A 5,028-nucleotide genomic window follows, 5' to 3' on the forward strand; every position below is an offset into this window, starting at 1 on the left:
GTACTATGTCGTACCTCTAAGTAAATGGGGATACAATCCACAATGAAGTAAATTCCTCTTGTAGTTTAAAATATATATTTCTTGTATAGGATTAAAGCTTTCGACCATCAACTGTGGTCTTGTTCACTAAAGTGTCGCTAAGACACTTTAGTGAACAAGACCACAGTTGATGGTCGAAAGCTTTAATCCTATACAAGAAAATATATATTTTAAACTACAAGAGGAATTTACTTCATTGTGGATTGTATCCCCATATATATATAAATATATATATATATATATATATATATATATATATATATATACATACAGTATATATAAGTATTATTTAATAAAGTCTCCACGGCTACAGAAACAGAAAAAGCCAGAGAATATCTGTCTCAGTGAAATGACATACATTAAAATTAGAATCTGGAGTTTCCAAGACTTCATCCCATTCCTTAATTTTCCAATCATAGGTTCCGTGTGCCTCAGTAGCTCCCAGATGTTGTTCGTTTTGTCCGCCATAGCATTTCGTAAGATTTAGAGTATCTGGATTCCTGGAAAGCGAACTGGAATTTACAGATCTTGCAAAAACTGGTCTACAAAGTTCATCGCTCATTGCCTCCATAACTTCCTAAAATTTCTTGGAAAAATAAGTTTCGTATTTTCCTGCCAGAATTCTTCCCAAGTATCCTGGGAAAAGCGTCTCGTGCAGTTTTAGAAATTGTAAATTCTACCAATGTAGGACATAGCTGAAGCGGTTTATAGCTCAATCACTTGTCTTCTAAAATTTTTATGAGCCTTAGAAGTTTCTCGATAGCAAAATCGAGTGGCCATTTCAACGCCTCCTTTCTTCCTAGTGTGGACCAATTGACTCCGTTTGATGTCACTTTCTGTGGCTTTAAAGGATAGTCTGCCTCTCTTGATAAAGTGCAATGTTTCTCAGCTTGTTATTTCACAGATTGACGATGATGTTACCTGATTTCTATATCCGTCTGTTTTCTTCACTTGCTTACAACTATGCAGAACTATGCTATAAGCTCCTTGCGAAACTATACTCTGTTTTTTTCCATCTGTGCATCCGCCTGTGGTGTTTGCGCATGGTAACACTGCGTCCCGGGCTTTAAATAATATCCTATTTCGAATATTAACGGTGAAATTCGCATACACCAGATTATTAAAACACTTTTCAGTTGCAAATGTACACCCAGATATCCTTTTATTTACCTAAAACTTACACATAGCGTAAATATTTAAAGCCCGGGACGCAGTGTTACCATGCGAACACACCACAGGCGGATGGACAGATATAAAAAAACAGAGTATAGATCTATCAGTCCCTGCGATGCTGCTTAAGACTATACGTCGTAATTCCAGACAATAGCTCAGACTTGCATGTTCCCCCCTATCAAAATATATTAGTTCAATCTGAATAAAAGCTTAAGATTGAGTAGATACATTAAAAAAACAACCTGACCGTAATATTTTTGAAATCATTACATTTCCCATTCGAGTGTGAACAAAGAAAAGAAAGTAACTAAGGCACTGTAGCTACATTGTATGTGTAGACTAACAATAGTATAACCAATCATCTAGCCGTCACAGTGGGTTTCGTACCCCGATTGACGATTGTGATTCGCGATTTGTAAATCAATTGCCACGTAACCCTAATACGGTGATAGAAACGATGAACAATTTCCTTTCGACAAAGAAGCCGAATTTGGAGATAACAGTCTTACTAAATAGGACTTTTAGAAATATTTCGGCAAAAGCCTTTTCCAAGTAGTCTACGTATCAGCTTTTCAGCACCGTTTACTAACAATACACATGCTAAGGAATTAACGATATAAACACAGAGGAAAGTGAGACAAATCATGTGAACGCTTCGCACTTTTTTTGGACATGAATAATTGCCCTGAACCTTACCGACAATAGTAGGTGTCAGCTTTGGACTAAAATATTAACTTGTTTAGTTTCTTAATTTTATTAACTCGTGTACAAAGAACGTGCGTTCAGAAACCCAAAGGATCGTTCTGACCTAAAACATGGCAGATCAATTCTGAATTCTTTCTTTCATTTACTTTTTCATCCTTCTAGACCGTGTCAGATTTTTTAACAGAAATAATCAAACAAAATTTAACGTTACTTTTTTTTTGCGATACTTAGCATAAACTCAGGCAAACATGCAAACTGAAACACTGAGTTCCCTGATTGTCGACGAATATAGACGCAATTAGGCTCATGGAGGTGAGAGCGGCTTACTGATTAACGCAGAATCAGGTCGCCATACCACCGAGGTGACCTGAGGCGGATTCGGTGAATACAACTCTTGCATTAACTAAAACGAAGGTATAACTAATATGATCATGCGTCTTTCAACTAAAGAGTAAGCAAGGCGGCGAGTTAGGCAATTATTCAAAATTAAAAAAGGTATATATATATATATATATATATATATATATATATATATATATATATATATATTTCCATAGTACATTAAGACACGCCCGTGCCCATGCCCACGGGAATGTGTAAGAATGTGTGGGGAAGAAGGTTGTGAGACTGCCATACGCGTGAGAATATGCATTCGAATATTACATAAATATATTGGGGACGTCCAATCGTATACCTTCTTTTCAAGCGATAACGGTCCTACTTGTAAGGGAACTTTTTGTTCGGGTTCAAGGTGTAGTTGCAGAGAAGTGTGTCATCTCTCTCTCTCTCTCTCTCTCTCTCTCTCTCTCTCTCTCTCTCTCTCTCTCTCTCTTTCTCTCTCGTGGGCAGCATGTTGACTGCACTCGGACCGAGGGAGAGAGAGAAAGGAGAAAGAGAGGTCACGAGGTGAGAGGAGGCGACTCCCTCAACTTTATTTTCTCGAGTCAGGCAGGAGTTGACTTGAGAGTTGAGCCACCGTCGAGAGCCTCCTGGCGATGTCGGACATGATCCGGATTTGAAGTGATATTATCACCCTCCGGCTCACGGTTATCGTCCCCATTCAAGAAACTCCTTCACGAAGAAACTCCCTCAAAAAGGGAGACTTTTATCTCTACGTCACGAAGAAACTGGCTAAAAAATTAGACTTTTATCTCTACGTCGCGAAGAAACTCCCTCAAAAAAGGAGACTTTTATCTCTGCGTAACGAAGAAACTCCCTCAAAAAAGGAGACTTTTATCTCCACGTCACGAAGAAACTCACACTAAAAAGGAGACTTTTATATCTACGTCACGAAGAAACGCCCTCAAAAAAGGAGATTTTTATCTCTGCGTCACGAAGAAACTGCCTAAAAAAATGAGACTTTTATCTCAACGTCACGAAGAAACTCCCTCAAAAAGAGGAGATTTTTATCTCTAACGTCCAAACGGGGAAAAACCCCGCTTTTTTCCTCAAAAAAAAGGGGAAGGATTTATATTTTTCTTCTACGGTTTCACGGGGAAAGGAAAAAACTCCCCTCCAAAAATGCGACTTTTATCTCTACGTCACGACATCAATGAGAGCAAATAAAGTGATTACGGGTCGTTCAGTCAAATTAACAGACAGAACCATAACAATAACGAAGACCCAAGTGGGTCACTGGCCCGGCAAACCGGTTTTCTTCTCACATACCTCAGGTATGCAATCCGGATGACTCCGAGGTTACGATTATATAACCTACTACAATACTCTCATTTCCTTTAAGAATAAACGTAGCTCCTTGGCGTATTTGGCGTATAGGAAATGAGTGCGTGATCATTTTAGATTAACAAATGGGGAAAAAATTTATTTCTTATCAGTTCCATAAGAACTTTTCAAATTTTATATATATATATATATATATATATATATATATATATATATATCTGTGATCATGTGGACGTGCACGGTATGCGTGTATATATATACGTACATATGTATATAAATATATATATATATATATATATATATATATATATATATATATATATATATATATATATACATCGAGCTACATTTAATGTCCTTTAATATCTAATTCGCTCTACCTCGGAATTAATATATTCTCATATATACTTAACCGAAGGGGAATTTTTTTAGGCGATAAGAGAATTGTCGGCTCCCGGGAACGAACCCTTGAAACCATACTAATTTCTTATCGCCGAGAAATTTCCCGTTCGGTTAAGTATATATGAAAATATATTAATTCCGAGGTAGAGCGAAGTAGATATTAAAGGACATTTGTAGCTCGATGGATGTATATGAATCACGGTAATGTGATATGGAACTCATATATATATATATATATATATATATATATATATATATATATATATATATATATATATATATATATATGTATACACTTCTGTATACATGTCATATATGTACATGTATCCATTACATACGCCATGTATACTCAGCATATACGCACTAGTGCAGAGATTCGAGTACGTAGTCCACTTTACAATCGAACAATATATTATGCCCACTGTCTCACAAACGAGGTCCGAGAACAAGCACTGTCCGACTCTTCGCTTGGCCACTTCCGTCTTCACTAATAGAACAAAATCCTTCACTTGAAGTCCCGAAATCCACGTCCGGAAGGACTTTCTATAAGACCAGCAGAACTCACCCCACCTAATAGGTCCCAACTTCGTAGCAGTCTAATAGCAGCGAACAGCGGCACAAAATCCTTCGGTTCTGTCTCTCTCTCTCTCTGTTTCTTTCCGTCTCTATGTGACGACCTTGACAGGTGCGGTCGCCGTCAGACTGGCGGGTTAACTAAACACAACATACCCCCACGGACGGTATATATATAGGTTAGCTCCACCCCCAAGAATTCGCATTGGCTTCGCTAGGGCTCTCTCACCCCCTCACCCACTGGGTCAGAAGAGCTAGGATTCGGGTCCTCCTCCTCTGCCGTTGGGTCATGTATATACCCTGGGTGGGTACCCCGTGATGGAAATAGCTCTCTCTCTCTCTCTCTCTCTCTCTCTCTCTCTCTCTCTGTGCCTTTCCCTTTTATCTATTTTCTCTCCTTTCTTTCCCCGTTTTTCGCGATGGCTCTTTCGCTCTAACTTTGTACAGTGTCAC

The 5,028-nt window shown here is 38.3% G+C and overlaps 1 protein-coding gene across 1 annotated transcript in view; it reads right to left on the reverse strand.

Moving 5' to 3' along the window:
- LOC135214943 (uncharacterized PE-PGRS family protein PE_PGRS46-like) overlaps positions 1-4,722 on the reverse strand; it is a 16,533-nt gene extending 11,811 nt beyond the window's left edge. Inside the window, exon 1 of the mRNA XM_064249439.1 lies at positions 4,568-4,722. The gene's annotated coding sequence lies outside the window, so the exon portion shown is untranslated. The remainder of the gene's footprint in view (positions 1-4,567) is intronic.
- Positions 4,723-5,028: the final 306 nt, after the last annotated feature.

This window comes from Macrobrachium nipponense, chromosome 46 (genome assembly GCF_015104395.2).
Source record: "Macrobrachium nipponense isolate FS-2020 chromosome 46, ASM1510439v2, whole genome shotgun sequence".
Lineage (NCBI taxonomy): Eukaryota > Metazoa > Arthropoda > Malacostraca > Decapoda > Palaemonidae > Macrobrachium > Macrobrachium nipponense.